This window comes from Thermobia domestica, chromosome 5 (genome assembly GCF_964235325.1).
Source record: "Thermobia domestica chromosome 5, izTheDome1.hap1.1, whole genome shotgun sequence".
NCBI classification, from domain to species: domain Eukaryota; kingdom Metazoa; phylum Arthropoda; class Insecta; order Zygentoma; family Lepismatidae; genus Thermobia; species Thermobia domestica.
In genome coordinates this window covers 242,723,849-242,747,813 of record NC_137458.1, presented here as the reverse complement: position 1 = coordinate 242,747,813, position 23,965 = coordinate 242,723,849, and the positions used below count along the sequence as shown (strand labels likewise).

The 23,965-nt window shown below is 36.7% G+C and overlaps 2 protein-coding genes across 3 annotated transcripts in view; one reads left to right on the top strand and one right to left on the bottom strand.

Moving 5' to 3' along the window:
• The window catches only part of nudC (nuclear distribution C, dynein complex regulator), a 171,969-nt gene that overhangs the window by 47,163 nt on the left and 100,841 nt on the right, over positions 1-23,965 (bottom strand). The window lies entirely within an intron of this gene.
• Positions 1-23,965, top strand: part of LOC145686507 (uncharacterized) — an 84,091-nt gene that overhangs the window by 8,165 nt on the left and 51,961 nt on the right. The gene's annotated exons all lie outside the window — the stretch shown is intronic.

Here is a 23,965-nt window from a genome sequence, read left to right as displayed (position 1 = left end):
AAACGAATTTACACTAGATTAGTGAATCCGCGTCCTGAGAATCTTATGAGAAAGAACAATATTAAGCAATTGAAAGAAGTAGGTATTATTATAATAAATAACCGTAGCAAATATTATTGACTTGTTTTACAAAACATATTCAGTTAATTAGTTAACAGTCTACAAAGGCTGAATTATTTCCATTTGAATAACTTGAAGACATCGACACCTGTTATCGTTATACACTTTTAACAGCTTACTCAACAGCCATCATCATCAACGAAATCAAATTCAAAAAGGGAAGCCAGTGAAACTCAAGACTCATGATAAAGATAATCCGGGATACGGTGCCCTATGGCAATTTATTACTAGAGTGTGTTACAGAGGTTAAACAATTGCACACATGCGCGCCGAGTACGTGGGTGCTCCGGAGCATCAGCACCCACAAGATTTTTAGTTTGATAGAAACAAAATAAATATTTCTCACTTGCCATTATCAAAAAAATAATAAGCAATTAAAACATGTTAAAATTCTAACCTCTAAAACATAACCGTTTGTTTCAAATGTATTTGTGAAAATGCAACCAAGCAACACTCTTCCCCCTTCTTTGCCTGTCTCTGGCAGAGTCAAAGGCAATCCCTACAACAAAAATGAAACTATATTGTGAATGGAACAGAGCACAGTCCCTTTATAACAGTGTTCATAAAATATTTTAACTAAAAGAAAATCAATCAAAAAATGTCGAGACTTTCCTGAAAACATATAACACGTCCCGCCATTGACATGCACCCACATAAATTTTGAAAAGTTGGCGCCGTTGATTGCACGTGGTTTAATCAACAGTACAATCCATCACAAACAGGCCGAAATTGCTTGCAAGGCCAGAAGTCTATATGAGCACCACCTAGCTGGTGACCGCGGGAAATTTGTTGTGACAATGGACGAAGCATGGATCTACGTGAGAGACTGATGAAAAGTTCGGGCCGAGGTGTTCATGAGAAAAGCCGATGTAACTTTGTGTGTCAATGCAAATGAAGTCTCCGTAGGTTTCTTGGTTGCTACTAGCTTTTGTGACAGAGGAGAAAGCTCAAGATTCGTAAGGTCAAAAAGAATTCAAAATCAATGCTTCTTATTAACAAGAACATGCCCTATCGTTAATTTACACAGACAAAATACCAACATTCCATGCTGACGACACCCATTACGTCATACTGCTCCAAAAGAAAATTGAAGTCACACGGCCAAAACACCCTAGGCCTTCCACCAACGCATGGTAGCTACAACTGGTATCCACGCCATTCAAATTCGAGGATATTCCCTTAAGAGTCCATATGCCAATATCATAGGTCGATTACTTTTGAGAATCCAGAGCTTTTGAAGTTCCCAAACAGTGCCTTTCATCGCGTTGGATTCGAATAGTAAATGGCCTCTGGAAAGCCTGCAAGAAGGCGTAATACAATATGCTCCTAGTACAACTGCAGTGAAAACATCGATGTTAAATGGTTCACACTGGTCGCTATCACATCAAGAATGACCAATCGTGGCACGGTGAAATATCTTAGGAACGCAAAACTTCAATTTGTTCCGATGAAAGTGGATCAGCCTCTGCAATATTGTATACTCGAAAGAACAGAACTATTTTACACTGCATAAGTTATCAAAACGCACCGTGTTTTAGTATACATTTATTGCGGTTTAGAATTAATAATGCATCTGCTTGTTAGCAAAAGATACAAGTGAACTTACAATTTTTGCTAGGATACCACCCATTTTTAACTTCTGTTTAGATGCATTTTTATGAGTTTGATTTTTCAAAAATAATACATATAGGAAAACCATAATAAGACTTCTTAAAAATACAAATTAAGTAATGTTGTACTGGTAATAGAAAGTTAAAAATAGCCACTCACTCCTCTCTCCAAAGTTCAAAATATACTTGACACGTAGATGGAAAGGGCGTTACAGGCAAGGGAAATTTGGGGAAGATAAATAGGGCGATGTATTCAAATGTCTCGTGTCTGTCTGTTTTTATTTTTCCTATCCTCTGTTGTACTAAATGTTTAAAACAATTCTAAGTTTTAAAAGGACTGAAGTTAAAAGATGTTGAGATATGACATTCCCTGTGCCTCAAAGCCCTTTAATGAAGAGCTTGGCCTGATCGTGAATACAGCAATATATCGACACATGCCCTTAGCATATATAGAGAATATTTAAGGAAATGTGCTGTACGTAATAGTAATGAAATATGACAGTACGTAGAGTTTTGTAATACTTCTAACCCTGAAAGGTGCAACAACTCTACGTTGCATTTATTGTACAAGTTGACAGAAGAATGGAGGAATTAGTGAGTCATCTTAGTACACAGATGCATACTTATTAGTGTGAAGGATCCCATTCAAACCGTAATAAACTTGATGGGGGAAAAAGGGGAGAGATCAAACGTCTGACAACACCACTTATCGGACATGCCTAAAATACACTTCAAACCACTTTTTGGGTGATTGAGATCAATGATAGTGTTGAAACTTACAATGTTGTGAGGTTTCAGTAAGCCCACGAAATGTTTCAAATGGCCACCAACAATAAAATGCAGTGGCCACCAATTAATACAATCCAGCCGTGTTTAATACAGTGAAACCTGCCTTCAACGGACCCTCTATTAAACGGAAAACTGTCTTAAACGGAAATATTTCACGGTCCCATGAAGTTTGGAGTAAAAAAACATCTAAAAGTTCCTTCATTAAGCGGAAACTGTGTTATGCGGACAACGGAAAGCAAAATAATCCTTTAGCGGAAAATTCGGAGTTCCGGACTATAGCATTTAGAAAATTTTTGACATCCTATAAAAGGGCAAACATATACTTTACAATGTCTGCAATAAATTCTTCGTTGTTTTCTTAAATCTTTCTGGACAGTGTTGACTTTCCCCAACCGTTATTCATATTCACCCCGCACAATTTTCGGCTATTCCTACGGAGCATGTCAGATGTCAGTCTTCTTTGTAGGTGTACTTCTGTTCCGATTGTATAGCGACTATCGACAGCCGACAAAACACAAGGTTCTCAAAAAAAAGGAATAGAGGTAACAAAGAGGAGTCATAATCTCTATATCACGTGTCGTGAAGATAAGCAGTGAAGGATTCAGAGGACTTTCAGAATTCCAGAGAAAACATTTCTGTCCTGAAGTATACCGCGCAACGTTTTGAAAGAAATGCTTCATGATCTGAAGAAAAACTTCATGTGCAGAACATTTGAGAGAATTATGTCATTGTTTCTCATTTGCGCTTTCTGATATCCTCTCTCCCTTGCTCTCAGCAGCTATGGCTCTGAAATCTCATAACCATAGAGAAACAAAAAATATCTTGATCTACCAATACTCAGAAATGTATAGTAATTTCCAGTAATTTCCTGTTTATTGTTGTCCTAAACCTTCTCATCTCTCGGTTTTACGCCTGGTGAATCACCTTGCAATGCAACTTTTACCAATACACCTCTAAACTTACATTTTTTGCATTAGTTCGGTAACAGACATTATGGCTTGTAAAACAAGGGTTGTGTTTGATCTTAATGCCAGAGTAAAAATATTCATGCTAGTGAACGAGATAATTGAACGTAAAGCAAATCATGAAGATGTTCAACGTTTGTAAAACTCAGGTGTACGAGATTCTAAAGAAAAAAATGGAAACTTTGAACCGGTGAGAAAACTGCAGTAATAAAAAAATAAAGAGAGAACTTACGGAAACTGAAAACCAAGAGATTAATGAAATAGTGTGGGAGTTGTTTGTTAGTGTCAAACCGTAAAATCACCACATATGGGACTCTGTTTTACAGGAATACGCTAAACGGTACCTGAAAAACTGGGTAAAACTGAATCCAAAGCATCCAATAGATGATTAGAAAGTTTCCGCAAAAGACATCAGTTTTTTTAACGAATTTTTTGATGAATCGTGTGATATAAATAGTGAAACATTTGATGAATGGGTTACTAAACTACCTTCCATAATCGAAAGACATGAAATTGAATTGATTTTTTTCTCAGAATAGGTCTACCTCTATTAAGCGGAAACCTGACTTTAACGGAAATTTTTACGAGTCCCGCTCGATTCCGCTAAAGACAGGTTTCACTGTACCATCATTCTACACTCTGTCGAATTAACAATCTGGAATTCGTAGCCTCATTGGTTCATTTGCCGTTTAAGTTCCTTTTTCAGTACCGAGATTATATAAGACGTGGATTTGCCGCTCAATGTGGGGTAAAAGAAAAAAAATTATGTATTCAACCCGGATTCGCAGATTTCCGTTCCTTCCTCAAAGACAGAAATCGAAAGTTACTATACACGAGCACAAGGACTTGATGATTCAATTCGAGATTTAAAAAAAAAAAAAAAAAAAGCGATGCAACAGGACGAAAGAATTAAAAAGGTAACGGTGGAAGAATTGTGGACACGAAGTAATGAATGATTGGCACTGATTCTCCAATTAGTGACAAATACTGGTGAGGATTATAGCGAAAATGAACTCAGAACTGTTCTGGAGAATTTTCTACTTCCAAATCGGCAGAACGTTGTTCTGATCCATTCGATATTACTATCTATCTTTTGCACTGAATATAAATATTATTTTGTCGAATTGTCTGTTCTTTCTCTGTTGTCGATTCCACTCAACGCTGGTGACCATGAACACTGTGCACTTAAGGCCAACCAGCACGTTCTTCTCAGTGTGTGGTTGCCTTTCATGAAATATTCCTAACATACGCATGGCATTATGAATCAAAGAATATTCAATGTGTGCACAATTTATAGAACTGAATGTTCCATCCGTCTGAAACATACCAATCAGGTTTATTTATTTTAAATTCATGTCTCCAAATTTTGATTTTTAAATTAATGTCGCCACATTTTGATTGACTTGTGAAATGCTTTACAATTATTAATAGAGGTCCAGAGGTCCTACCTAACATCTATCAGTTCAACCTATCGAACATCTTCAACATCAAAACCAGAATCTTAAAATTCCGATTTACTTCTATAAAACTGAAAGATAACTCTTCAATAAATCAACGAACAAAAAATTATCGATATTCTGCATCTATATATGTTTAGCCGCATACTAACCAGAGGACACGAGAGCCAAGCCGCAACGTGGTACAGGAAGGAAATTGAAGGAAGAAAGTCTCATACCGCATAATCACCAGAGCACGTGGCGTATCTAACGTTATGGTAAGCCTGCCTCCCTCTACCTCTGTTTGGCTGTCCTGTCCTGTAATCGATATACAGCTAGCCTAATACATTCGTTACAGACCCCAATACTGTAGAGGACAGGAGCAATTACCAGAAGAGAAACAAGATCAAAGATATGGAAATGGCAACGAACAAAGAAGGCCCAGAACCGTTCCAGGGGACAAGTCCCATTAGTCTGTTCATGTAGAATTTAATCGAGGACCTATACGGTAAGCATTCACAAGAAGCCAAGAGTCAAGCTGGAACTATCCATTCCTCTGGAGTCGACTCAAGACAAGTAAGGCACTGTGCTTGAGAAACCTGTTATTTTCCTCTTCCCTATTTTACCTTCCACCTTCAGTCTGCTAATTTGTCACAAGACTTCTGTTTCATTTCGCACACGGTCATTAGCTCTCCGATACCCTTCTTTCGTTAAGCCCTAGTACAAGGAATGTCCGCTTATGATCTCCGTGTATCAAATAAACTGAGTTACACAATGCACACATTTTCACGATTCTTGCGCCGTGTGGACTTTGTGGTGCAAGGCGCACCTTGCTGGTTTAATTTTTTTTATATATATACTATGTAGATTTTAACTTGTTAAATTAATATGGAGTAGATTTATTAAATATACCAGGCCTGGTCTTAAATTATAGGTGTACATAATTAATCAATATATATGTTTAGTAATATTATATCTAGTAAACTGTGTATTTAACTTGTAAATTCTTGTATTTTTTAATAACTCTTCTTTAGGTTGGAAACACTTCTCGCTGGGGCTGTAGAAGCGATATTGTTTTTCTTCTTTCAAGAGGAACCTTTGGTTCCCCGCACCCCGCGAGTTGCCCCTTAGTTTGTCTTTTCGAACGGCTATAAATACGGTCGGGAATTGTGTAACAGGGCTTCACTTTTTGAAGACAGCCCCAGAATGAGGTGGCTCGGTAGGTTCTGAATGAGGACCAGTTTATCCGGAATTCTCTTTAACTTTTTTGATTTTTGCCAGAGTTATGTGGCAGTAGAGGATGGTTCATATTGAGAACCAGGGTAGTCAGTGGATAGGAAACCACTCAGTAATGTGGTCTTAGATTTGGTTCTAAGTCGTAACCAAGATTAAGGATTTAGTTTTAGTTAGTTTCTAGTAAATCAGTTATATTGAATTTTATAAACTTTGTTGTTCGATTTAGGTTGGGATGGATTGAGAAGTGTTTTAGATGGGTTGTAGCTAGGGAATTAATTTTGTTAATTTTTCTTTTTTCTCTCGATTCCCAATTAGAGAGGGATAAGAGAAGGATAGAGGGAATTGGACAAAAATGATGTTCAGTGGAGTACACAGTGGGTACTCGGTTTGTGATAGTTGGTGAGATGTCCAATAGTCTGGACTCCATATAATTTTGACGCCTAGTCTTGAAATATAGACGAAGCCGATAGAGTATTTCCCTGATCAAAGAATTTTCCCGGATTCAATATACGGATCCAACAATACCCTTAACCTAACCCATACCTAACCTTAAATTATTAGCTAGTCTCCTCTGTGGAACGGATTCAGATAAGATGAGTTCCAAGACAGGGAATTAGGTGACGCACTCTATAAATGATTAGCAGTGCTGATAGAAACTAACTAAGGAGTGTACTAACAGCTTGTAAGAGAACGCGAGTTAGTAACTCCACAGGCCCATCCTAATTAGTCACTGAATGGACAAACTAGAGATTCAATTAACAATTAAGACTTCTAGTCAGGAAATTAGATTTTATCTTAGAATTTCATAAATTAACACCTTTTAAATTAGTTAATAAATAGTTAAATTTTAAAAGTGTCTATGATTTCTATATTAAAAAATCGTATCCGAGAGTTTGAATTAGTTAAGTAAAAATCCCCTAGACATTTTACTTATAAGCGAGTCACTTTGCACTTCCAGCTTCTCAATAAGTTAAAGGAAAGAGAAGGAAGTCCTTGAGAGAACGGTAAGATAAGGAATCAATTAAGTCTTCGCTCAGGGAGGAACGCGGAGATAGTATAGTGGAAGGTAAAGGAGGGAGAAGAAGAAGAATATAGATAAATTTTGAGGATAGTACATTTCTGGTTACTAATATATTCAGTAATACCCTTCTTTATTCATGAATTGGATTATATTGGGTTCTCAATCAATGGATTCATTCTTTGAGGAACGGGAAGCGTAAGGAATAGATTTTGAGAGTAGCGTTGCGCGCTAAGGGAGCGCCTGTTGCATATTGGTGGCACATTAGGTTAATCAACGGCCAATAGCAATTTGTGGGCTCTATACCGGGATATAGAAATCTTATGAATAGTTTATGATTCTAAGATCGGGCAGGAAAATTAGGAAAATGTCGAGTCAAGTAGAAATTTCGGCTTTAAACGAAGCATTGGGGTTAGGAGGAGAAAACCAATTTTCTCAGGAACAAATTTTGGAGAAAATTAGGGAACTGAGACTGAAAGGGCAAGAACAAAATCTAAGACAGTCAAATTGTTCTTGTAGGAACTTAGAAGGGGATTTTAAAATCCCATTACCTAAGTTTGAAGGAAGCGATGAAGAAGATCCATTCGAGTTCATTTCAGCGCTCATTGAATTTTCCAAGAGGAAGGAAATTTCGTTAGAAGAAGTGCTTAATAAGGTAGTTCCCCATTTGCTGTTGAAAAGTAGCAAGGTTTGGTTCAATTTCAAATCGCCTTTCGCGGATTTTGGAGAATTCAAACATCAGTTTTTGCAGGAATACTTTTCATTTGATTATAATAGGCAGATTCAGGAGGAAATAAATGGTAAATTTCAACAACCAAGCGAATCGCTAGCTAGATTCATTAGAGAAATGTCAATTTTATTCTCGAGGTTGAAGGAAATACCGAGTGAAAAGGAACAGATAAGATCAATTATGACAAAGATACATCCGAAGTATAAGGTGTATTTACATGATAAGGAATTCCGATCTTTGAAGGAATTTGAATCTAAATCGTTGGAAATCCAGTCGGTATTACTGGAAGAATATAATTATGTGAAGAACCAAAATAGCGCTAAGCAGAAAACAGAGTTAACAGCAGTGGGTGTTCAAAACCCTAGGTTGGATAGCGCTCCTTCAATAGAGGCCGAAAGTCTAGACCCAGCATTCTTTTCTAGGAAGAAAAAAGAGGCAGGATCTAAAGTAAGCCAACGTAAGGAAATAGTCTGTTATGCTTGTGGCATTAAAGGCCATACAAGGGCACTTTGTGTACGGTTCAAAAAGAACAAAGAGGAAGAAAAGAAAAAAATAAGTGCATTCTCGAAGGGGAGTAAAGAGAAATCGGGAAAAGGACAGTTAGAACCTTATGCTTATGGGTTTGTGAATCGAAATTTTACAACATTGTACTTTGACACTGGCTCTTCAATAAATATAGCCTCAAAATCCCTTGCGCAGGAGTGGATAAAGAAGGGATGTAAAACAGAAAAAATAAACGAAAAAATTTCGTTGGCATCTGGGTGTACTTTCTCACACCAAACTGTTGTGGTAAATCTGTACATAAAACGCAGAAGGTTTAGAACAATGTTCTATGTGCTAGATGATTTCCCAGTAAAAGCTTTATTAGGGGCTCCATTTTTACAGAAGGCCAAAGTTGAAATCCTACTCTCAGAAGGGGGATGGAAGTTCCAATCGGAGAAAAGAATTAACCGATTTGTACATGCAGAATTTGTTCTGGCTAATAAAAGTAAGGGGGAAGGATCAAGCTCCAAGAAAAGGGAGGAAAAGCTCCAGTCTTCCCATAGTGAGGGAGATGGAGGGGAAAAAAGGATGGCGCATTCAGCGTCAAAGTGGGTCAATAGGAATAGAAATGGCAAAACCAAGGAAGGAGGGGAGGTGACGTCTTCACAAATGAGTGAGAGACCATCTTTACCTCGAAGGAAAAAGAAAAAAGTAGAAAAACAAAGTTATAAACCGCGTGCCGGGGAGACAAAGGACAAGTGTCCGGAACCAAGTAGAGAGAGTGGCCCGGATGAGGTACACAAAAGAAGAAGGTTTTCAAATAGGTCAAAAACCCACCCTCGGAACACAACAAAATACCACGAGGAGGACAATTCGGTGGTAAATCCTGTAAACAGCACGGGTGACAAACAGATGCAGAGTGCGGCACAGGCTCATAATTTTTTATTGGTGCTGCAAAACAATCTAAAAGAGAGATGGAGGAGCCGCTCATACTTGTAAACATATTAAACAAGCCGGCTCTTTTGTATATTGATACGGGGGCTTCTTGTTGTTATGTTTCGGATAGGCAGGCTTTGGAATGGGAAAAAGAAGGTTGTATTTTGCACAAAGCAAACTTGCATATAGCCTTGGCTTCTGGGTCAACATCTTCGGATGCATATGTGGTTGTTGATGTTAATTTTCTAGGAAAGAAAATAAGGCAAAAATTCTTTATTGTGAAAAACTTGTTTAAAAGAATTATAGCTGGAAGGGACCTTATTAGGAAAAGTCGGCTGGTTTTGTCTTTGTGTCGGGGAGGTTATAGAATAGAAGACGATAACTCACCGGTGTATTTATTTGATAAACCTTATGATGCGGAACAAAATGAAGAACTTTTAATAGTAGAGGATAAGGATGTCATAATAGAAAAACTGTTGGCTGATGTTAATATTGACATTGAAAATAAAAGTAAATTAGAGCAGGTCTTAAGGAGAAACAAGGAAGTGTTTTCCTACAAGCCAGGGACTACACATTTAATTGAACATCGGATTTTATTAAAGGAAGATAAACATTTTTATTCTAAATTAAGACCTTTATCAAATGACAAGAAGAAAATTATGGAAAAATTGTTGACAGAAATGGAAGAAGCTGGTCAAATAGAGAAAACTTCTTCGTCAAACTATATCAGCGCTCCAATTTTACACCAGAAATCAAATGGATCTTGGAAGTTGATCTTAGATGCGAGAAAAATTAACGAGATTTCGGATAGGGAAAGCTTCATGTTGCCTAGCATTACGGAGTCATTGGCTCATTTGGGTAGGAAGAAACTCTATGGGAAATTAGATATTTTATATTCGTATAGCCAAGTTCCAATTCATAGAGATAGCCAGAAATATACTACGTTTATTACCCATAAGGGGCTGTATTTCTTCAGAAAATCTTGCTATGGTTTGTCCGGAATGCCAGCGACGCTAGCTAAATTAATGCAAAAGATCCTTAAGGAATTATACTTCACTAAGGTGATTTGTTTCTTTGATGACCTGATCTTCTCGGGGGATAGCCCAGAAGAATTATTGGAGGTTTTAGATTTAACATTAGAACGTATTCGGGAAGCAGGCTTAACATTAAGTCCTGAAAAGTGTGAATTTTTCAAGACGGAAATAGAATTTTTGGGGTTCCGTATTACAAATGGGTACGTGAGATGCACCGAAGAGAAACTAAGAATGGCAAATCAATTTCAACCCCCTAAAAATGTGAAGGGACTTCAAAAACTTTTAGGTTTTTTTAATTTTTTCCGTTTTAGAATTAGGGACATGTCTTCTATCATTGCACCTCTCACAAATCTTCTAAAAAAGGGAGTAAAATTTAAGTGGGGGGAGGAAGAAAATAAGGCTCTGGAGAGACTGAAGGCTGTTTTGGCAGAGGATCCCGACTTGTTAGTCCCAAATTTACACGATGATTTCCACATATATATAGATGGGTCCTCGATAAGTTCGGGCTATGCACTCTGTCAGAAAAACGAGGTAGGGGAGATGAAGGTCATTGCATATGGCAGTAGGAAATTGAATAACGTCCAGAGGAAATATTCTTCCAGCTATCTTGAATTGCTTGCAATACTTACAAGCCTAGAAAAGTTTGAAGTGTATCTAGCATACACAAAGAGAGTTCATGTATACTCAGATCATAGGGCTATTATGTACCTGTTGAAGGCTAAGGACTTGCCAGCTATGATTCATCGTTGGGTTACCAGAATATCACGTTTTCCGGTGATTATTCATTTTATTCAAGGGAAGAAGCAAGCGGTAGATCTATTAAGTAGGATAGATTCGAATCATACAGAGGGTGAGGACTTCATCGGTTCAAGAGAGGCCGAAGAAGCTCTCCCAATAAATGCTCCGGACACTGGATTTATTAAGATTGATATGGGGAAAGATGGGTTGGTGGAGCTAAGTGAGCTTCCCACTCATGACCTCATGTTAATTGATACTGTTAGTTCCAAGGGAATTAAGGAAGAAAAGAGAAAAATGAAGAAATTGAAAAGAGAAACTTCTCTTACCTCGGAAACAAAGGAATTTAACATAAGTCAGGAAGAAAAAAAGAACTTGTTGTCAAACCTACCTTTCTGGGAAGGAACAAAAGAAAAGGAAGATGAAGAGACAAGGCTAGATGTAGAGATATCTAATCTGAGGAACCCAGAGTTTTGGTTACGAAGGCAGTTAGAAGATAGATTTCTTAGGAAATTGATAGAATTCAAGAAGGGCAAAAGGAAAGGAATTCCAAAAAAGGAAAGGGCAAAATTAAGAAATTTTGACAGATTAACGTTCTTTTCTTCAGTGGGAATTCTGATGCGTCGGACTCGAATTCAAGACAAGGAAGAAAATATGATATGGGTCCCGGAGTCCATGAAGGCCACTTTATGCTACGCCGCTCACATCATTCCGGAATCAGGACATCCTTCTTTCGAAGAGACGTATGGGAAGCTTCGTAAGGAGTACTTCTGGCATAACATGAGAAAGGATGTATATATGTTCACGAGGGCATGTACTCCATGTAGTGTGTTTAAGGTCAACCTTAACACAAAGATAGGAGAAATGCAGAGTACAGTATGCAGCCGGCCTAATAATAAACTTTACATTGACAACCTAGGCCCTATAGCGACCAGTAAAACAGGAGGATACAGATTTTGCTTGGTTATGATAGACTCGTTCACTAGATATGTGAAACTCTATCCTGTCAGAAAATTAACCACAAATATCATGATTAAGTGTTTACTCAGTTTTTTCTTTGAATACGGTTTTTACTCTTATATTCTGAGTGATAATCATGGGATATTTACAAGCAAAATGTGGAAGGAAACAATGGAATTCCTTAAGGTCAAGTATGGCTATATTAGCGCTTACAGAGCAAAGGCTAATAAGAGCGAAAACGTCATAAAACATGTCAAACAATTACTTGGAATGTATTCTAAGAGACATGAAGACTGGGCGGATAAGGTGAAAATGATTGAATATGCCTTAAACACCAGACGATGCAATATGACGGGATATTCGGCGTATCATCTTCAATTCGGAAGACCGGAGGAGCATCCGTTTTTGAAAAAATTCCAAGAAGGAGATGAAGAAATAGAAGAAGATGAAGGGTTGTATTCCAATTATGTCGCCAAGCTCCAAACGGAAATCGAGACAATTTATAAAAGGGCGAGGTCTCTTCAGGAGAAGAAACACATGGAATATAAGAAGCAATACGACAAGGGAAGGAAGAGGAACCCGTTCTCAGTGGGGGAGATGGTTTGGGTAAGGGCGGTTAGAATATCCAACCCATCCCAGAGAATTTCAGCCTCTTTGTTACCGAGATACCAGGGTCCGTTCCTTTTGGAAAAGAAATTGGCGGAAAACTCGTATCTAGCGAAAAATATCTGGACTGGGAAGATATTGAGGACAAATGCGGACATGTGTAAGAAGGTTCATGACCCTCCGAAATTTGCGAAGCACGTCCCTGAGCTCAAATATGAGTTCATTCAGCAAATAACCAGCAGAGAACAGGGGGAGAGAAAAATAAGAGACCCTTTAGAAGGAAAGTTTTAAATAAAGGTGGGTGGAAGGTCTAGTCTGTTCCGCAGAGAAGAGCAATTGATACCCAGTTGTATTTAGTTTAGCGTAGAGGTCGGATCAGTTAAGAGGAAAACAAGCAATATGTTCAAGGTTCCAAGAACTACTCGCAGCGTTTATTGTGGGGTTCGTCCAAACCCTCAAGACGAATCAAAATTACAACTATTATTTCACGTTGATTCTTATAGAAATAATAGAAGGAGAGAGAAAAGACGAATTCAAGGAAATAATGCACAAGTAACAAAGAGAGTCTGTCAGGCGATGAAGGACTTATCTATTCAGGGTTCAAGTAATGAGGAACCCAAACCGGAAGTAGCACGGGAAATGAACCAAGGAACCACTGGTAGATACTCTTGGGAAATTGAGGATGACATCCTGATCATAGATACTGATGGTGAACAACTAGAAGAAAATTCTGGACTTCCCAGGACGCCAGGGAAAGGGTTGGACATACCGGAGGTACCAAGGAGGAAGTTGGAGGCCAAAAGAAGACTCAAATGGGACTGAACAGGTATGTAAAATTAAATCGCGAGTGAAGTGAGTGAAGATACATAGTGATTGTGAAAAAACTTCGGACAATGGATTCGCGTTTATTTTACATTTGCTTTTTCAAACTTATGAAAGATAATTTCTTTTGTTTTTTTTTTCTTTGTGTGTGTTTGTCTCTAGATTTATTTTCCCAGTGCTCAAGGGGAAATAAGACTGCTCCAGACTTTGAACAATTTAAAACAAAGAATTTTTTTTTTTTATTTGTGAAGTGTGTATTAAAATTTTGCTTCAAATTAATTGTGATTGAGTGATTGTGAAAAAATTAAAACGAATTATTCTCTCAGTGCTCAAGGGAGAGTAAGACAGTCAGAGACGATAAACTTTGAATCGATATAAATATATAATAAAAAAAAATTGAAATTGTGTGAATTCAAGTGAAAAGTGAGTATATAACAATTACTTTCTTTTTTTTTTTTTTTTTTTTTTTTTTTGATGCGGTTATATGCAAGGCGCACCTTGCTGGTTTAATTTTTTTATATATATACTATGTAGATTTTAACTTGTTAAATTAATATGGAGTAGATTTATTAAATATACCAGGCCTGGTCTTAAATTATAGGTGTACATAATTAATCAATATATATGTTTAGTAATATTATATCTAGTAAACTGTGTATTTAACTTGTAAATTCTTGTATTTTTTAATAACTCTTCTTTAGGTTGGAAACACTTCTCGCTGGGGCTGTAGAAGCGATATTGTTTTTCTTCTTTCAAGAGGAACCTTTGGTTCCCCGCACCCCGCGAGTTGCCCCTTAGTTTGTCTTTTCGAACGGCTATAAATACGGTCGGGAATTGTGTAACAGGGCTTCACTTTTTGAAGACAGCCCCAGAATGAGGTGGCTCGGTAGGTTCTGAATGAGGACCAGTTTATCCGGAATTCTCTTTAACTTTTTTGATTTTTGCCAGAGTTATGTGGCAGTAGAGGATGGTTCATATTGAGAACCAGGGTAGTCAGTGGATAGGAAACCACTCAGTAATGTGGTCTTAGATTTGGTTCTAAGTCGTAACCAAGATTAAGGATTTAGTTTTAGTTAGTTTCTAGTAAATCAGTTATATTGAATTTTATAAACTTTGTTGTTCGATTTAGGTTGGGATGGATTGAGAAGTGTTTTAGATGGGTTGTAGCTAGGGAATTAATTTTGTTAATTTTTCTTTTTTCTCTCGATTCCCAATTAGAGAGGGATAAGAGAAGGATAGAGGGAATTGGACAAAAATGATGTTCAGTGGAGTACACAGTGGGTACTCGGTTTGTGATAGTTGGTGAGATGTCCAATAGTCTGGACTCCATATAATTTTGACGCCTAGTCTTGAAATATAGACGAAGCCGATAGAGTATTTCCCTGATCAAAGAATTTTCCCGGATTCAATATACGGATCCAACAATACCCTTAACCTAACCCATACCTAACCTTAAATTATTAGCTAGTCTCCTCTGTGGAACGGATTCAGATAAGATGAGTTCCAAGACAGGGAATTAGGTGACGCACTCTATAAATGATTAGCAGTGCTGATAGAAACTAACTAAGGAGTGTACTAACAGCTTGTAAGAGAACGCGAGTTAGTAACTCCACAGGCCCATCCTAATTAGTCACTGAATGGACAAACTAGAGATTCAATTAACAATTAAGACTTCTAGTCAGGAAATTAGATTTTATCTTAGAATTTCATAAATTAACACCTTTTAAATTAGTTAATAAATAGTTAAATTTTAAAAGTGTCTATGATTTCTATATTAAAAAATCGTATCCGAGAGTTTGAATTAGTTAAGTAAAAATCCCCTAGACATTTTACTTATAAGCGAGTCACTTTGCACTTCCAGCTTCTCAATAAGTTAAAGGAAAGAGAAGGAAGTCCTTGAGAGAACGGTAAGATAAGGAATCAATTAAGTCTTCGCTCAGGGAGGAACGCGGAGATAGTATAGTGGAAGGTAAAGGAGGGAGAAGAAGAAGAATATAGATAAATTTTGAGGATAGTACATTTCTGGTTACTAATATATTCAGTAATACCCTTCTTTATTCATGAATTGGATTATATTGGGTTCTCAATCAATGGATTCATTCTTTGAGGAACGGGAAGCGTAAGGAATAGATTTTGAGAGTAGCGTTGCGCGCTAAGGGAGCGCCTGTTGCATATTGGTGGCACATTAGGTTAATCAACGCGCAATCGCAGTGGTGGACAAACACCGTGCTCGTGGGTTTTCTCGGGGTTCTCCCGTTTCTTCCCACTTTCTTCATTCCACCATTTCACTCATTTCTCATCATCGTCTCCTTTAGCCTAACCGGCATAACCGCGGGACGTAAAACTCAAAGATTTCATTTACATTTCCACGATTCACAATATAATTTCTTACAACGCAAAGAAGGGTTTGGGATACATTTGCTTGTATCCATAATTATTTTAGAACTTACGAAAATAATAAGGGAAATACTTCATTTTCCAACCTTGAAACTTATAAATGGTTCTGGAGATATCAAATAATATGAATATGTACCTCGATTTATAGTGAGACGCGGAAGTAAAAGCTAACCCTCCATAGCAGTTTTGCGATGCGACATCATTTATTTAGTCACAGGCGAGTAAGTTCTCTCAGCAATAAATAAATAGTGGAACATCCTTCGTCGAAGCGACCTCGTCACAATTCCATAACAATCCTCCAACGGCCTCACTCTCAGTAGAAGTCAGAGGAAATCATCAATTACTGCTTGCGTTATAAGGAGGCAAATTAGAAGGGATTATAACGCTCATATTTAATTAGAAAACACATTTCGTTACATATACGTGAATGTGAAAACTGGATTGCTTTGTTTGCGCCGATGAACAAGCGTCAACTTCTTCGCACTAAGAAACAATAATATAAAACCTAGTGTTGATTACACTACTTTTACTTACTGTACAGTCATGTTTTTTTTAAAAAAAAAAAAATCTAAGAAGCCGTATTCTCACAATTGTAAGCGTAATATTAGTATTTTGGTCTGTAATAAACATCTCAGAGCCGAACCAAGATTCACGTTTCTTTTATTTTATTTTTAAATTTATGGATAAGAGTACAGAATTTTTAAAGATGGATAAACAGAATTAAATTTAAAAACGATTAAACATTCACCCTTACATAATATATAATATGGTACTTGCATTACATATAACTTTGCTATTATTCTTGTTTTCTTATTACCTTTAGAGGAGAGAAACTCAGTAATCAAAGTTTTAGCCCTGACTGAAATATTTTTCAAAAATATCTTAATACCATAGCTATTATCTAAAGAAAGGGAAAAAGCGAAAAACGTTGCAAGGATTATCAAGATATTACAATTTTCTGATATACAGAATAGGTCGCTTTATTCCTCTTCTAGGTAACCGCATCATTTCAGGTTTTGCTTGGAGGAAGGGGGGCGAGTAATCAGTAGGTCCAAGTCTCATATAGGCTCGCTGCTGAATGGGAGGTTAAACTCAAAATCAACTCAACTCAATCTCCTATATAAGTAGAATTTCACGTTTTTATTGCTATATTGTTATAATATTGATAAAAAAAATGTATTATACCAAACTCTGAGAGGGAGGGCAACTGGCTTCCAGTCTGAAGCCACAAATTACAAGCCTCTGGTTCTAAAAGATCTCTACTATAGTTTACTTAAAGGTGAAGCAAAGTTGATTGATTTAATGTCTTTTCCCGGGTCAGCTATTCAGTCACGAGGGGATGAAGCAAGCTGTAGCTAGAAAACAAATAGGATAAAACTGTCGATTTCATTATTTCTTTTCGTAGAATTAGTGTGCCCAAGAAATCACAAATACCATGCAGTCCTAATATTACATCAATTACGCCATCGCTGCTGCGTTTTAATTCAAAATCTGGGTTAAAGAAAGAAAAAAAAAAAAAAAAAGGTGAAGAATCTTTGCACAACCACTCCACTGCCCGGGTGATTATCTTCTGTTATATAAGCCCGCAAAATCAAATTGTAATGCTGATTACGTAAAGGCCAGGCTTTTAAAAATTATAAATGAAATCTTTCAGTTTAACGTCCCTGAATTATGCCCTTTAAGCTAAGGGGGAGGGATGATTAAGGAATGTGAATGATGATGGAAGAATTGGTGGATTAAGAATGTAGTAGGCTTTGGGAATACCCGAGAAAATCCACGGACACAATGCTGTCCACCACGAACTTACTTCACCGAGGATCGAACCAGGAACCTCACGAATGAGAAGTAAACGCTCTACCAATGAGTCACTGTGCTGCAGGCGTTATTAAAAACAGTCAAAATGTGAATATATTCTTGGAAAATCTTCCAGAGCCGAAAATTAAAAAAAGGCTTTGTAAGTTATTACATCTGGTGAAGGTCTATTTATGTACACAATTTGATGACTTTAGGGCAGTGTCGTGCCGTGGAAAAGCAGCACCCGGGGTGGGGATACGATACGATGCCCCCCCCCCCCACTCACCCCTACATATGAATGAGGCCGACAGACCAGCCACCATGATTGGTGTGAAGCGTAAGAAACTTTTCAAAATTAAACCCAGCATTTCCTTGATCTTGAGCACTCTTTATCACTTTTTCCTTACATTTTATATATATACTAGCTGAGCCTGGTATACACAGCGCATCATTCGCATATGAGCATGAATTTCCTTCTCATTCCTCACAACATATGTACATGTCCCTTTACAGACACTAGTGAAAGACGTCTTGATTTTTAAAAAAAATCGCCAAGGAGTATCATAAAGGGGAGATTTTTCGATTATTTTTTCTCAATATCTCGCACCGTTTGCAAGATTTGAGCCTACTTCCGGTTGGAGTTTCTAATTCATATATGTCCAGTGTTTTCTTTCTTCTTGCATGCAGTATGTAATAAGCAAATACATTACATATACAATTAATTATAATATCAGTTATATATGGTGTTCATTGGGCAAAACACTCAAAAAATAAAGATTTATCTTAAGACTCGAGAAATGGTTATCCTTCCTTTTTCACTATTTTTTGGCCATGGAACAAACGCCTGAGACATATACAACCCCAATATACAACATTGTGGTGTTGGAATGTATAACGCATAGGATATGATGCTTTAATTTTTTTTTAATTTCAACGCTTTCAGCGTACCCTAAAAAATGTAATAATGAAATAATGGCCAGGTTTTTTTAATATTCAATTAGAACTGGACAATCTACGCAAAATTTCCAATCGATCAGTGAAAACGTCATCTTTCTATAGCCTGTAGTTTCCGAGATCTCATTGTCGAAAGGATTGTCCACAAACATATAAACATAGTTTAAAAGAACTCGGGAGATAAAAGCACAACTCACATGCATTGATTTTAGAGAAGACTTATTAAAATACGAAGGCTTTGAACAATAATTTTATATCATAAACTTTATGAAAAAGATATAGTTCACTAATTTAGACTATTTAAAGTACAAATATTTAAAATGTTTGTCTCTGTTAAACGTGAAAGCACACATAACCGTAAATGAAAGATTTGAAAGCTAAAGTTATAGGTTGGAGCTCAGGCGCTTTTAATTGCTATTGTAGCATTTTAATAGATAGATATCTTAGTAGCATTTTAATAGATAGATATCTTAGTAGCATTTTAATAGATAGATATCTTTCTCTTTTCCTCCCGAACTTTGTGCCCCTTTACTTCGGCGTCCGGGGCCGTCGCCCTTCCCCCACGGCACGGTACTGCTTTAGAGGATTCCCTTCTATGCAAAAAAAAAAAAAAAAAAAGAAAAGAAAAAAGAAAAAAAGAAAGAAAAGAAAAGAAAACTACATATAACACATTATTAACATACAAGGATCTAGAATCCACCCTACGAGAAGACATAAGAGAATTATCGCGAGTCTTTCATATACCCACCGGTTTTACTTCAGAAAAATTCTTAAGCCATCCTAAAGCTTCTCCATAAATACATGATTAGCATGCGCGCCTTCGGCGTCGGAAATTCAGGTTTGATTCCTAGTGGGAGTACAGATACTTCGAACTCCACAAATTACAAAAAAAGAAAGAAAAAGAAAGAAAGAAAAGAAAAAACAGAAAAGAAAAAAGCTCCCTCTCTTCTCGACTGCACTCAGCTTCAGTGGCATTTACATATCTTACTGACATGTCCATAGTTTCTAATAAATAAGAATTTCTTTTCATATTGTTCGTTATCTGTATTAAAATATTGAGAAATCTTGCTTAGAAAGCCTAAAACAAAGCAATGGGAGGCGCATAACCGTTATACTGGATAGATGTGGTATTCTTTGCACTGTACACCATTACTTAGAACTGTCTTAATATTTTTATACTTCCAAACTGAATTATGCTTAACTACGGGAAACTTGATACTCGTGCTATGTCTATTCATCCGTCTGTTAACAGGTATCAGATCAAAGAGAGTAAGATCACTAGAAGCACTTTTTAGGAATCGATTCCAAGAATTTGATCTATCTCCTTTGGGAATCGATTCAGTGTTCTAACATAAGAATCAGATCTATCTCCTTTATTAACCTTATATTCAAACTGGAAATGGTGCAAATCAACCATTCCTGCTTTTAACTTAATTACCATACAACAAAAAGGGTAATCGACGCCGAGAATCAGATTTTTTTCAATCGATTCAATGCCTCAAGAATAGACCATTTCAGCTCTTATTCTTCAACTGAAAGCTTTAAAAAAAATCTTTAAAAAATAAACGAAATAAAACAAACTGTACTAGTACCGGTAAGTAGAAAATAATTTTAAGATAATTATTTTTTAAATATATATATATATATATATATATATATATATATAAATGCATGGCTAAAAAGAAATACCTGGGGCATGTTCTTCAATATATTCTAGATTGTATATGAGAACGCTCCCCATGTTTTTCTTCATTGTATGACGCAAATTTCACTATTGTATGACTCAGGAAATAAAAATAAGATTGCAGGAAGATTTGAGAACACAAAACTAAAGAAAAGCATTCACTAGTTTAACTTCGGTTTCAATTTGGTTTCCTAATGTAGTAAAAAGTGTAAGAGATACCTAGAAACTGTTATTGATATGGATTCAGTGTCAGAAGAACAGATTCTAACCTTAACCCTCTATTGCAACCAGAAATTAAACATCAATTCTTTCGGTTTCAATGCTGAATTCTCACAGTTTCGGAGTCTATCGTAGTTCAAAGTATGAAACAAAACTCACTTGTTCTTTCTTTAATGTCCATCAAATGGTATGCATATTTCCAAATAAGGACGGTACATATTTTAACAGACTCAAACAGTGCAATAATATTAAAAAAAAAAAAAAAAAAAAGTTTGGTATAGTAGTTCAGAAAACAACATGCTTAAAGGTACTAATAAATTCGCTAACAATAACTGAAAAGTAGTGACCTACATGCTTTTGACGCCAGAAATTGACGTCAACTGCTACAATTTACCGACTGCCTTAGCAGATCAGTTAACCTTGCAGTTGCTGATGAAAGTAAAAGAGCTTATAACACGCAGGAAAAGAACACTAATTCCATCTACGGATTCTTCCTGTTTCTTCTTTTTTAAAAAAGTCGATCACTGGAATTCATTTATTCGGCAAAGAAAGGAACAAGTAAGAAGGAAACAACTTTTACAGGCGATTAAGCTTCAACTTCCGCTACATATTTTTGCTTCTAAAAAATTAAAAGAAACGGATATGATCACTGCAAACAAAGAACTCTTTAAACTGGTTGTGCAAGTGTTAGAACTAGAGTAACGATGGAATCGGAAACAGGGCAGCTACATTCTCTATAAAGAGTTATTAATTTATAGCTACCTGATAATCCTGTGGATAATAAGGTTGTCACAACAACAACAACAAAAACTACGGTTTTTCTAGTACACGAAGACAGAGTACATACTTTGTGTTGCCTTCTCTTTTTATCTGTCTCTGAAGAAACTAAAATAGACTTTGTATTCTTAGCAATATTCAAGACCGTCACAGTTTACTATTATTTATGGTCATAGCATCAACTCGCTTTCTCGTTCAATGAAACTTAAAAGATTGCAAAGAAATAACGATCATGCCACTAATAAACAATGTCCGCGCTTGGATAAAATTTCTAATTGTACTAAATTGAGGAGGGTGAATCCAATAAAACTATTTTTAAACATATCCGTCTATGCGGTTACGAGAAAAATGATCTCAAAGTTGAAGTCTTTGAAGTACCGCTTATGGCAGTGGTTAAAGTGTTCATGCTTGGATACATTCTAATTGCACCTTTTAGTACGCCTTCACACTAGATCCTGTGAGCTGCAGCTGCTACTTTTACATTATCTTAAATGTACGCCTTAACACACGCGCTTCGGTGCACGTGAGCCGCGGCTCTGAGCTGCGATATTACGAGGATAGAAGTTCTGCCTCGTTTCAAAATTAACACTGCATTTCTAGACAATTTCTAGACATTTTCTACGTTCTATCTTCGCACTTTGCCCTAATTTATCTCCCACCCTATATACAGTCTGCCACTAAACACCCTCTTCTCTGTTTCTTTTGGTGCTGAATCCAGTGCTAGCAATAATTTTCAGCAACTGAATTTACCAAATCGGAATGGTCCCTTGTGAGGACAGAATGCGTGTGTAGTGGCTGGCCCTTGTTAATTGTGTTATGTGAAGAGAGGCCTCAGTGACATTACAATTTGACATGTAAGTGTAAGCAATCTCCCATGTTTAATCTTTAAGTCTGTGAAATACCAATGGAAACTAATGATAAATTTAAAGTTATTCACAGTTATAACCCCTTCGTGACTTTTTTGTGTGCATGGTCCCCGCTTTTATTTACAGCTAGTCTTGTCTCCATTAACCCAGAAGACATCAGGAGATTATCAACTCGTTAAGTAGAAAAATCTAGAAATTATTTTCAAATCAACCAAAAATTTCTTCTTAGCATTATTTAGTATTCTAATATATATATATATATATATATATATATATATATATATATATGGAACAAGGAAGAATTGCCACAAGAATGGAAAGAATCAATCATTGTTCCAATTCACAAGAAAGGCGACAAAACTGACTGTAATAATTATCGAGGCATTTCTCTTCTGTCAACATCCTATAAAATCCTTTCAAATATTCTATTAGCAAGACTGACCCCATACGCAGATGAAATTATTGGAGATTATCAGTGCGGATTTAGACGAAATCGATCAACTATTGACCAAATATTTACCATTCGCCAAATACTCGAAAAAAAGTGGGAATACAATACGCCGGTACATCAACTATTTATTGATTTTAGAAAGGCTTACGATTCGGTTAGGAGAGAAACATTGTACAACGTTCTTACAGAACTTGGAATACCGAGAAAGCTAATTGGATTAATTAAGTTATGCTTAAGTGAATCCCAAAGTAAAGTCCGGGTAGGAAAATTTTTGTCCACGAGCTTTCACGTCGAAAATGGCCTGAAACAAGGAGATGCGTTGTCGCCATTATTATTTAACTTTGTGCTGGAATACGCTATAAGGAAAATCAAAGATAGCAACCAGGGCCTAGAGTTGAACGGCATTCACCAGGTTATGGCATATGCTGATGATGTAAATTTAATAGGGGAGGATAGGAGAACAGTAGAAATAAATGCAGAGATCTTATTAAATGCTTGCAGGGACATGGGTTTAGAAGTAAATGCAGAGAAAACTAAATACATGGAAGTGCGTCGGGACCGTAATACTGCAAATTGTGGAGGCGTTAAAATATTAAATAATACTTTTGATAAAGTGGATACTTTCAAATATTTAGGATCAATATTAACAGACGAAAATCATATTCACGAAGAAATTAAATGCCGACTAAAAGCAGGGAATTCGTGTTACTATTCGATTCAAAATCTCTTGTCGTCGCGAATTCTGTCGAAGAATTTGAAGCTTAAAATATATAAAACGATAATCATGCCTGTTGTTCTGTATGGTTGCGAAACATGGTCACTTACTCTGAGGGAAGAACATAGACTGAAAGTATTTGAGAACAAGATCCTGAGAAGAATATTCGGACCCAAGAGGAACGAGAATGGGGAATGGCGGAAACTTCATAACGAGGAACTACATAGTTTATACGGTTTACCCAACATTGTTAGGGTCGTCAAGTCTAGGAGGCTTAGGTGGGCAGGCCATGTAGCTAGAATGGAAGAAAGTAGAAACGCTTTCAAAGTCTTGACTGGAAGACCCATAGGAAAACGACCATTAGGAAGACCTAGGCGCAGATGGGAGGATAATATTAAGATGGATCTCGCAGAGATAGGAATACAAAGTAGAAACTGGATGCAGTTAGCTAAGGATAGAAGTCAGTGGAGAGCTTTTGTGAACGCGGCATTGAACCTCCGGGTTCCATAGGCCATAGAGTTAGTTAGTTAGTTAGTTATATATATATATATATATATATATATATATATATATATATATATATATATATATATGTGTGTGTGTGTGTGTGTGTGTGTATAAGTTTGTG